This window comes from Epargyreus clarus, unplaced genomic scaffold (assembly GCF_041222505.1).
Source record: "Epargyreus clarus isolate Ecla_fem2 unplaced genomic scaffold, WU_Ecla_fem_2.2 ptg000032l, whole genome shotgun sequence".
Taxonomy (NCBI): domain Eukaryota; kingdom Metazoa; phylum Arthropoda; class Insecta; order Lepidoptera; family Hesperiidae; genus Epargyreus; species Epargyreus clarus.
In genome coordinates, this window is record NW_027332237.1 from 1,417,578 (window position 1) to 1,430,502 (window position 12,925).

General features: G+C 35.6%; 1 protein-coding gene across 1 annotated transcript in view; it reads left to right on the top strand.

Moving 5' to 3' along the window:
• Positions 1-326: 326 nt before the first annotated feature.
• Positions 327-12,925, top strand: part of nolo (ADAMTS-like no long nerve cord) — a 244,911-nt gene continuing 232,312 nt past the window's right edge. Inside the window, exon 1 of the mRNA XM_073090487.1 lies at positions 327-354. The gene's annotated coding sequence lies outside the window, so the exon portion shown is untranslated. The remainder of the gene's footprint in view (positions 355-12,925) is intronic.

Below are 12,925 nucleotides of genomic sequence, written 5' to 3' on the forward strand. Positions count from 1 at the left end.
CTGCTGTGTTCCGGTTTGAAAAGCAAGGGAAACATACTCTTCAGTAGGCGCATCTGTGGCCGACAGGTAGGAATCTAATCTTATCTACGGTTCGTTGGGGTTAATGGATGATATATGTGGTGTCGGTGGTACCGCCGGAGTCGAACCACAAATGATCCTACCTTTAAACATCAGGCGGACAGCATTGTCCTTTGCTGCTACTATACTATTTGATAACTAGTGTTTTAACTTAGTTATGGTGATATATCTTTTGAATTTAATTGACCAAGCTAAGAAATACCATAAGGTAAGTCCAGTTTATCTAACAGTAATGTTCTTTGTTTCAGGTTGCAAGAATTTACGGCGGGGTTAAACGTAAGTAGACTTTGCATTTTTATGTTACGAGATTTCCTTTTAAGGTACTTGTCTGACTGTGGTATTGGAAGTTCATACCGGTCTGAAAACTTTACCGTTACTTATAGGCACGTGGCGGAGTCAACGGTTGCGCGCAAAGGGTTCCAGGTTCGATCCCCGGCCAGAAACATGCATGTCTTTGGATATCTGTTCTAAGTCTGTGTTGTATATTCATATTTGTATGAACAATGGCAACCACGACACAGAGATCTTAGTATGGAGTAGAAAACATTGTTTGTTCATAAAATAAAGTAACGGTAGAGGTGTAATCTATACTAATATTATAAAGAGGAAAACTTTGTTTGATTGTAATGAATAGGCTCAAAAACTACTGGACCGATTTTAAAAATTCTTTCACCATTCGAAAGCTACATTATCCACAAGTAACATAGGCTATATTTTATATGAAATATATTTGATAAATTAAATTTGATGCGATACAAAGTTTGCCGGGACAGCTAGTATAATATAAAGGTAGTAACGGCCCATATATTATATGGGCATACCCCTTCCTCATATTTAAGATTTTTATTTTAAGTATTTGCTGTTATTTATAGTATTTGGCCAAGGTAATACACATTATGTAAAAAAATCTATCTATTTAGACAGTCAGACAAACGAACAAATAGCGGAGGTTTAGTAACAGGGTACCGTTTTTACTATTTCAATAGGGAACCCTAAAAACAAATGTTGCTTCTGCAGCGATAAAATCTTTCATCGCTCTAGAGTATTTTCATTGTACAACAAATATGTAAATGCTAGAACTTTATGTTATAAAGTATGAATATAGAATCGCTTATGCACCCATGTATAAAATATTTAGTTGTTCTATTTTTAGTGAAGTACGGATTTTTCTTGAGTCTGTCTTCTAGGAACCTTAGATAATAATAAACATAAACAATAAAGCTTTCTACACTCACAGCCCCACACTAGGATTCCCTGTATCGTGGGTGCCATGGACACACATAAAGACGAACACAAACACCCTGACCCAGAACAGATATCTTAATTCATCATTCAGATATCTGTCTGGCCGGGGATCGAACCCTTTGCGCGTCAGACCGGTATGGTGATCTCCCCGCTACTATTCCATTATTTTCTAGGAAAAACCCTTATATTACCATTAAATTCTAAAGAATTATGTAATTCCAACATAAATATTCGTATTTGTGAAAAAATGCTTGAGAACTAATTCGGAATGCTTCGTAGAAGTTTCTTATCAAAACCTTCCAATAGCCGTATAACTTAGTCTTCAAAAATAACAATGCTTTTTCACGCAACTCAAAATATTGATATCAGTACTTTATACTACTGATATCAATATGTACCGATATCAAACTGTATCACTGACAACCCATTACTATCCCACTGCTGGGCACAGATATTCTCTCTGCATGAAAAGGATTAGGCCATAGTCCACCGCGCTGGTCAAGTGCGTATTTTTAGGCTTCACATACATTTGAAAATTGTTTAAAGATTTATTTGGTAAGTAGATTTCCTCATGATTTCCTTTGCCGTTAAAGCAAATGATAATTAATTTCTAATATGCACATAAATTTGAAAAATCAGACGTGCCTGGGATTGGAATCTTGGACTCCGCGATCGAGAGGTCTTTACAACTACTAAGCTATCACTATAAAGGTAAGCAGACAAATAATGTCACGGTAAAGTTTCAACTCTAATTAATATTGTAGAGCAAGCCTCAATTTCATTAATGAATTTCTGAATTTTTAATGACAATGTCGCGTTAATTCTGAATGCGTATTGGGAATTGAGGTACCTTAAGAATACAAGCCTTTGAATGTTTTAATGATAGTTCAAAATTAATGAATGTTTGACCGGAATTAGACGATTGTTTTAAGTTAGTTAGAAGGTTCGGTTTAGTTCGAGTACGGCGGCACCACCGCCACACCTATTTCTGCCTTATAATAGCAGCGTGAAGTACAGCTGTGTTCTGGTTTGAAGGGTGTGGTAAGGGAGACATACTTTTCCGAGGCGTACCAGCTCAGTCCTCAGCGGTGCATCTGTGGTCGACTTCAAGTAGGAATCTAATCCTATCTGGGGTTGATTACAGATGTCCATGGGCGGCAGTAGCCACTTACCATCAGGTGGACTGCATGCTCGTCTGCTACTCCTATATTATATAAAAAGGGTATAATTTGTGATGTATGCGTGGAGTTTTAATGAAAAGGGATTTTTTTATCACGCGTGTTTGTACATGCGAATCTGAGTTCACGAGATATTTTGTCATGGTGAAGGAAACCTGCGAGAAAAACTATACGCCTGACAGTCTTTACAAAAAGTTCTCAAATGTGTGTGAAGTCTACACATCTACATTTTGCCAGCTCAGTAAGCTATGGCCTAAACAAGGTATCTTCAAGAGGATATCCATGCCCAACAGTGGGACAGTAATGGATTGACAACTAAGATTTTGACACCTATTTCTACCTAATAACAGCAGTGTTAGGCGCTGCTGTGTTCCGGTTTGAAGGGTGTGGTAAGGGAGACATACTTTTCCGAGGCGTACCAGCTCGGGCCTCAGCGGTGCATCTGTGGCCGACGTCAAGTAGGAATCTAATCCTATCTGGGGTTGATTACAGATGTCCACGGGCGGCAGTAGCCACTTACCATCAGGGTGACTGCATGCTCGTCTGCTACTCTTATATTATAAAAAAAAGATCCCCTAGCCGAGATAACACCGCTTTACAATAATCGGTAAAGTTTTATGGTAAATTTATCTAAAACGATGTAAGAGAACAAACATAAAGGTATTGTTGAAATAAGAATAATCGCATAAGAATGCTAATTTAAAAATTCTATTATATAACGCCATAATAAAGCAATCAATTCTCTATTGACAAATTTATTCAATCTTTACGTAAAGTTATTTTATATTCAGTAAAGCCCGTTATTAAGAATTAATCTATCTAATGTTTTGCATGCCAAAGATCAACATTTACAATTTCTTTATAGACATTGTCAAATTTTGATCTTTGGTAGGTACAAACTGGATGGATCAATTATTGATAACGGGCGTAAATCATTAAAATTCTGTACTATGGTAAATAAATGTTAACAAATTATTAAGCCTTTTCCGTGTTGCAATAAAACTAAGTTTTAGTAGTTTTCTTCTTGAAAACATTACTGTGGGGCCACGAAATTAGCGGGCACGTGACTTTTAGTAATATAGATTTGAAATAAATGTGTCTTGGCGATTTTAGTATTCATTAATAAAAATGTCTTAATACCATTAAATATTTACTAACACTCTCTTTGTATTAAATGGCATGGTACCCGACTCGCTTACATATACCTGCTCGTTATATCATTTTTATAACTGATCATCAATTTAGCTATGCATCTTTAACTGTTTTATAGTAGATGCCAAAACTGTTGGTAGTTCAACTATAAAACCACACAATGCCACAAATATTTTCAACATTGTTATCGGCTCTTGTTTTGTGGTTCAAAGGGCGTTTGTCATGAGGGTCTGATACGTGGTATGACAATAGTCTGTTGTAACTGTGGCCAATTTAAGATAGGATGGAGAATTTTATTTGAGGATCAATTATAGATGTATACGAGCTTTTGCCCGCGGCTTCGCTCGCGTTACGAAGTACCTAATATTTTCATCCCCTATTTTATCCCCTTGGGGGTGGAATTGATTAAAATCCTTTCTTAGCGGATGCCTTCGTCATAACATCATGCATGTCAAATTTCAGCCCGATCTGTCCAGTGATTTGGGCTATGCATTGATAGATCACTATGTCAGTCAGTCACCTTTGAGTTATATATATTTAGATAGGCAACCGTGGTCGCTTACCATCAACTCGTTTACATGCTCATTTACTGTGTCTTCTACTCGTAAATTATAAAACAATAGCTGGATATTCTCCTTTGCCTTGATATCTTTCACAGAAATTTATCTAGAAGCATTTATAAAAAGCATTTACGTAAATCAGGTCATTGCCAATGTATTACGTCTCCTCCCGCTCGTTTCATGGCCACGTACTCATCCGCTAATGACCGCGGGAGTGCATTTTTCCAGGTCACCCTTCTTTGCACTCAAGTACACAACTGCAAATACTGCATTTTGGTTCAGATGCGGTACACATTTAACTGAAGGAAGATTTACTAACTTGTAGACCTGTGTATAATGCAATATTATAGGTGATAGAACTTTCTGTTGTTCGACTCCAGCGGCAGCACCGCTACACCTATTTCTACCTAATAACAGCAGTGTTAAGCGCTGCTTTGTTCTGGTTTGAATGATGTAGTAAGAGAGACATACTAATCCGAGGCATTCCAATATTTCCAATTTAATTTTCAGGGGTTGTCAAGTTGACAGATTTATAAAAAAAATATCTCTAAGGTATTTGAAGTCTTCCAATACTCACTTGGCCAGCGCCGTGGACTATGACCTAATCCTTCTCATTATGAGAAGAGATCCGTGCCCAGCAGTGGTACAGTAATGGGTTGATGATGATGATGATTCAGGGGTAACAACGCATCTGTGACCGATCTCAGGTAGGAATCTCATCTTATCTGGGATTGATTACAGATTTCTATACGTGGCATGGGTCATTCACCATTATGTAGACTGCATATTCATTTGCTATTTTTGCTCTAAAGCCAGAACTCTAAAACTAGACCAAATAAAGAGAAAATAATTATGAAATCATTCTCACTAATCATTTTCTCATAAAGATTAAGCTTTCTCTAAATCGAAGTATTACTAAGTACTTGGAGAAAGTAAGGATCATTCTATTATTTCACTACGTAAAGTGTATGTAGCAATATAGAGTATTTTTAAGCTTAAAGTAACCGAGTCATAAGTATTGATTTTAGGAAAGCTTTTGTGAGTCAACCATAGATTAGTAAAGATTACTCACTCCTAACAAGAAAGTGTACCCAGTTATGAGAATTGAAATAGTTGGGTAAAAATGTTTTGCCACGTCTCCGTGCTAAATAAAATGTCCCTAAAATATTTGAAATTATTATTATAAATTATTTATTTATTATGTAAATTACGCAGTATTAGTTATTTATTCGTAAATTTTCTCTTAAAATGTTTTTATTTGTCAAAAATTCAAAAAAAGAACTTACTATAATAAGCCGTTTGTGGCTTCATTCAATTTCAAGGCGGTGAAGTATCTTTACTAATCTAATGGAGTCAACCATGAATAATCGAAATACACCTATTTCTACTTTACAACAGTTGTTAAATTGTTGTTTTGTTGTTGTTGAAGAGTGTTGTAAGGCTGATCGCAGACTAGTACGATATGTTCTAAATTTAAATCGCTTTCATTATTTTGATACCCATATCATGGGGGGTGGATAAAAATCGGTCGCCATATTGGGGCATCTGCCATATTGGGTTTAGATTGACGTCACTAAACTATTCATGTATTGTCCTGCATATATTCAAAATTTCAGTTCAATCGGGTGGGGTTAAATGGTTCAAAAATTCAGTTGCATGATTTAACCATTACATGCATACGACCTATCATGGCAAGTTAAATAAAAGCGCTTTATACGCTTTTTTACATAATATAGGAGTGGCAGACGAGCATGCAGTTCACCTGATGGTAAGTGGCTACTGCCGCTCTGGACATTTATAATCAACCCCAGATAGGATTAGATATTCTTACCTGAGGTCGGCCACAGATGTGTCTTAGGACTAAGCTGGAACGCCTCGGAAAAGTATGTCTCCCTTACCACACCCTTTAAACCAGAACACAGCAGCGCTTAGCACTGTTGTTATTAAGCAGAAATAATAACGAATAATATTCGCTTATGAGAGGTATTTATAACTGAATTTTGAGGTTTAGTTTAATCTAAGGACAATACAAAGGGCTACCCATTATTTGCGTTAAGAGGCTCTTGAAGATGGGTATTTCTGTACAATTACGACCTTTGGAATAAGGGTTGTTATTTAGGATCATAATAAATTAAAACTAAATACGGCTGAGGATAAAGATGTTAAAATGTAATTTCAATATTAATAAAACTTAAACTATTGGCAGGTTGATGTCCCCGTCACTGCTATTTTTCAGGCGTGAAACAGTTCTACTTTATGGTAGAAACGAGCTATAGCCCGCGGCTTCGCTCGCGTTACGAAGTAATATTTTCATCCCCTATTTTATCCCCTTGGGGGTATAATTTATCAAAATCCTTTCTTAGCGGATACCTATGTCATAACATCTACCTGCATGCCAAATTTCAGCCCGATCCGTCCAGTGGTTTGGGCTGTGCGTTGATAGATCACTATGTCAGTCAGTCACCTTTGAGTTATATATATTTAGATGCCGGCTGACTTACAGCGTAACTTTAATCGGCTTTAAGTAACACACTTGTGTTATATGGAGTTGGGTACAAACAACATCTTACATATAAAATTCTCGTGTCACAATGTTAGCTACCGTAGTCTGAAACGGCTTTACCGATTTTCACTAAATTTTATATGCATATTCAGTAGGTGTGAGAAGCGGCTACTATCTATTTTTTAAATCCGTAAGTGATAAAGGTTGTTCACCCTTAACATTTTTTTATTTATATGGCAACACAACGTTTGCCGGGTCAGCTAGTATATTATTAGTTATATTGTAACGAAATATATTTGATCGCCGACTTCAGAACTATGTACTAAACAAACATATTTTATTTGCATTTTTCTTAATTTGTAGTGATATAGAAATCACTTGTATGTATTGTTTTTTTTTTAATTATAAGGTAATTCTTAATCAGTTTTTTTATAATATAGAAGTAGCAGACGAGCATGCAGTCCACCTAATGATAAGTGGCTACTCCCGCTCTGGACATTTATAATCAACCCCAGATAGGATTAGATATTCTTACCTGAGGTCGACCACAGATGCGCCGCTATCCCTTAGGACTAAGCTGGAACGCCTCGGATAAGTATATCTCCCTTACCACACCCTTCAAAACGGAACACAGCAGCGACTAACACTGCTGTTATTAGGTAGAAATAGGTGTGGCGGTGGTGCCGCCTGAGTCGAACCACAAAGGGTTCTACCACCTTCAGTTAAAATCGTAACTTTTAAAAAACGAGTTAGTTAATAATAAAGTAAAAATAAATAAAATTAAAACAGTAAATCATCACTAATATTAAAATATTCAATATCTATTTGTATAAAATCTAAGAAAAACGTAAGTCCATTACACTTCCCGCACAATCAAATCAAAGTGTCATAGGAACATGATAAAGTCACCTCCGTGACTCAGAACGATACATTAGAAATTATCGACAGCCCTGAGCGTTTCTTTGTTGGAAACCATAGAGTCGATATGATTTAGATGTGTCTTACATCCGGGCTTATGTTTTGAAATCCTAGGGATTTTCTATAAGGAAAGCCGCTTTTGTGAGTAAAGCTCTTTTATAACACAATTTAACTTAAAAAGAATTCTCCTCTAAAATTAAAAAGATGAGATAGATTCGTCTTTGCAATTCAAATAGAAAAAGTAAAGTGTACTCGTATATGTAATAATGTAAATTTGTATATTTACTTGTTGTTTATTTGAAGCCTATTTTTATTTTTTTTATTATAAGTCTATGTTATTATATTATCTGTGTGCGTAATGAAAAAAAAATAAAAAAATCTTATTATTAGAAAAAAAAGTCGACTAGAAATTGTTACATATATAGATATGGCATGATTGTTTCAATGTTGCTTTTGAAAAGTTGTCTAACATACGTCAAAAATACTTTAAGGTATGATACAAAATTTGTTTCGCACTAAGAAATCGCTCACACACATTTAACACATCGTAAAAATATTGCAATAGTAATTCAATATCAAGATATGATTTTATACCTATTTGCTTAATTATTCTCAAAATATACTTTTAATAAAATTGTTTTTACGTTTAACAAAACCTTTTAATCGTATATCCTATGCGTTTCTTACTTTATTTTGTAAGTTTGGGTTTCGAAAGCTATTATTCGACTTCAGGGGAGACATATTTGTTTTTAAAAAAAATGAATTTTAAAAAAAATGAATGAATTTTTAAAAAAAACTCGTACAAAAACTCCATGGTTCATCTGTCAATTTTGTTCATTATTAGTTCTGTGGTACATAGACCATAATGACACCTTATCAATATGTTGCTACATATTGGAATTTTGTTTCAACATGATTCATACTCCGATCGGAAATGTTAATTTGTTGTGACGTCTTCATCTTAGATATTTATGACTTATGTAAAATAAACGACAAAAATACATTTTACGCCTATAGAGGTTGAACGTGTCAAACCTATTTCTACCTATTAACAGTAGTGTTAAGCGCTGCTGTGTTCTGATTTGAAGGGTGTGGTAAGGGAGATACTTTTCCGAGGCGTTCCAGCTTAGTCCTCAGGGGTAGCGGCGCATCTGTGGCCGACCTCAGGTAGGAATATCTTATCCTATCTGGGGTTGATTACAGATGTACATGGGCGGCTATAGCCACTTACCATCAGGTGAACTGCAAGCTCGTATGCTACTCCTATATTTAAAAAAAACACAGTCCGAGGCAAGCAAAATCGTATTATATTATTTTTCTATGCAGGTTTTTGGTAGGTTTGGTTCTTGGCTGTGCGATTACGTTGCTCAACATAACTACATTAATTAAAAATTATATAGGATAATACCCTTTTCTCTAGATCTCAATCAGTAAACTACCAGAAAAAGTCTCGTCAAAATAGGTCCAGCCGTTTCAGGAATTAGCCGGAAAAAACAGACAAATAGACAAACAGTCAAATTTCTAATAATTGTTTTTTCTTTTCAGTGCCACATACTATGTATCTTACATATATGTAAGATACATAGTATGTGGCTTTAAAATGTAATTTTGGTATGACGATCAGTTTTATTTATTTGTATACAAGAAAACCAATTGTATAATAAGAACGATGGTAATGTACCTCTAAATATGCTTTCATATTTTCTCATACAACGCCCCAATCCCCTTTCCCGAGTCTCATCACTGAGAAAATCCCGCAATATCAATGGACAATAATATATTTTATACAAAAATCCTTTTGGGACGCGAAAATAAATATTGACTGGACCTTGTTAACGAGGGTCCTTAGTTTTAGGGTCCCCATTCTGTTGACTTCGCCTATCTTTTTGGGATTTTGGATCCGAGATTTTGGGTTTTAACATAAAATTATTGGTCTAATGTGTTTGCGATGATATTTTTTGGTAATTCTTCGACAAGCCAATTATGAAAATTTGAAGGTGGTAGAACCCTTTGTGGTTCGACTTCGGGGGCACTACCGCCACACATATTTCTGCGTAAACAGCAGTGTTAAGCGCTGCTGAGTTCTGGTTTAAAAGGTGTGGTAAAAGAGACATTCTTTTCCGAGTCGTTCCAGCTTAGTTCTTAGGGGTAGCGGCACATCTGTGGCCGACCTCAGGTAGGTAATCCGATCCGATATACGATATGTAATCCGATCAGGGGTTGTCCATGGGCGGTAGTGGCAACTCCTATATTATAAAAAAAGCTTATTCCACGTTATATCTCAATATTGTCTCATCTATTATATTTCTCATCACCAGATCCGAAACATCAATGGGCAATAATGTTTAATACAAAAATCCTTTTTGCGCAAAATACAAATATTTGCCGAACATTGCTAAGGGTTTGTTTTGTTAGCTTTGTCGGGTTTTGTTGTCTCCAATTCCTATTATCTTTTTAGCAATAGAAGACCTTAGTAATTTTGATTTTTAGGGTTCCATACCGAAGGAGTAAAAATGGAAACCTAATTTAACACAGGAGTAGCAAATGAGCATGCAATTGGTATGGGGCGTTGGGATGGTAAGGGGCTTCCGGCGCCCATGGACATCTGTACCCTTACCATGAGTTTTTACGTTTTGACAAATATGACTTTATTGGTATTTGTTTACGTATTTGCCCATACAAATTCAATTCAGTGGCCCTAGCGGATTGTATCAGAATATAGTGTCAGTAACGTAATATTATATGTCTAAATTGACAAAATGGCCCTTTATGTTTTGTCCCTCTTTTTTTCGAACATGTGAGGCAGACAAAAAGACTTGAGCACTTACTTAATGTTACGTTTACTCAGTCTACTGAAGCAAACGGAACAGAATAATGGATTGAGTAAACGTACCGTAAAATTGTGGGATGTTTTGAAAACTTATGGTAAGGGTACTGTAGTCAACCACATGTAAGATTAGATTCTTATCTGAGTTGGCCACAGATCCGTTGTTACATTACTAAATTGGAATGTCTCGAAGTATTTTTTTTTATTTTTATAATAAGAGTAGCAGACGAGCATGCAGTCCACCTGATGGTAAGTGGCTACTGCCGCCCATGGACATCTGTAATCAACCCCAGATAGGATTAGATATTCCTACTTGAGGTCGGCCACAGATGCGCCGCTACCCCTGAGGACTAAGCTGGAACGCCTCGGAAAAGTCTGTCTCCCTTACCACACCCTTCAAACCAGAACACAGCAGCGCTTAGAGTTGAACCACAGAGGGTTCTACCTTCAAACTACAGTTAAGTATTTATTTGTTATTTGTTTATTTATTTATTTAAAGTAGAGTAGAGTATGTAGAGTTTGAGTGAAAGGTGATATAATAGGTCTCGTATGTGAAGAATTATGCCTCTAACCATAAATCAACGGTGAACTTTAACGTTAGTGACGTCACACTTGGGCATTGTAACAATGGCCTAATTTCCAAACCATGTAAATCATTCCCTTGTTTTCCTTTATAGACTAGGAGTCGGTGATAATTTGATATGGGTGATATGAGTTGTATGTTTGCTTATAATTTTACCTGATTATAGAGGGTGATGTTTTTAGAGCGTATGTATGTATGTATGTTAGAATGTCCCAAAAAAACAAAATTGTTATTTTTTAACGCGGTATGCATATTTTAAGGTACAAGGAGAAAATAGGAGGTATGCGTGTCAAAATTTGCAAAAAAATACTCCATACTATCTTGAGACACCCTAATGTGTGTATGTCTCATTTTTTAATACAGCCTAAAGTTTTAACAGGTAGCGCAGCTGAACTTTTTCGCCTCTCAAAGAACCGTGAGGGATTTAGACAGCTGATAGCCGACCTTGCCTAGTTGAAGAGGCACCGCAAGAAGAAGAATGCTTAAATAGATTGACAAATTTTAACATGAGGTGTCGTGGGATTCGTCTAAATTGTGGGCATGACAAAGTCTATATTTTTAAGCATGCGAATTTTCTGTTTTTATAATAATTGGAAATTGAATTATTTTTTATTTTCAATCAAATTTTTTTTCGTAATATCTTCACAGTTATATAAATACTAAAGAGGCGTGATGAGATATCGTTTAAGTTATTGTCATTCTATACCATTTAATTCATACATAAAGACTAAAGTCTAACAATGGAAGAGTAAAGTAGATACTGTCTACTATGTCAGAAATTTTACCAAACTAAATAACAAAGTGTATGCTATAAAAATGACACTTGATTTTTATAAAGTTTAAAGACGGCGAACACTACAAAGTTTACTGGAAACTTTTATTTTATAAGTATGACGAGTTGGTTAGAAACGGTAAAGTTTCGGCGCTTGTAGAACAGTATATTAAAAGAAGATTTTGAAATATATTATTCGTATCTAGACAATAAAAAATAATATCATTGTTTTATTTTTTAATAAAATATTAAACTACTTTAAAGTTTGACAAATATTTTTTCACATTTTGTTTTTATCTATATTTTCATCGTATCCTATGTGTAAATTATTTTACTTTTCAAAACATCTTAATATGATGTTATTATAACGGTTATATTTTAAAAAAAACATTAAATGAAACCTGTGACTTGCACGTCCCATCGTCAACCCACTACTATCCCACTACTGAACACGGAGTGACAGAGGTAAAAGCCATAGTCCACCACGCTGGCCAAGTGCGAATTGGTTGACCTCAGAGTGAGATTTTTCTCAAGTACTCTCAGGCGTTCCAACACGTCCCGTGGGACAGTAATGGGACGCAATAAACGCAGCAAGCGCCTATACTATAACCGAGCACCACTTGAGGTCACAAAGACTTAATGAAATTCCTGTCCCAGTAATTGAACCTATTATATCTTGTTAAAGCTATTGTGTGTTCAAACAATGAAATATGTTTGGACATTAATTTGTTCCCGCTAATTTATGACGCTTCGATAAAATGGTGTAATGATTCCGTTGAATTGTTATATTGATTGTTAGGTGTGAGAATGAAGTATGAATGTTGATAATTAATTTTGTGAACTATTCTTGATAATTGGTTGTTAGTAATTGATAAATTGCTTTTGACGTGTTCTTTGTTTAAAAAAATACATAGAAACATTTTTAGCAGGTCCATCTGATACTACTGCTGTCTATAGACATTTGTAATCAGCCCCAAATAGGGTTAGTTTTTCTGAGGTCGGTTACAGATGCGCTGCTACCCCTGAGGACTAAGCTGGAACGCCTCGGTAATATATCCCTTACCACGCCCTTAAAACACACACAGTAACACTTAACACTGCTATTATTA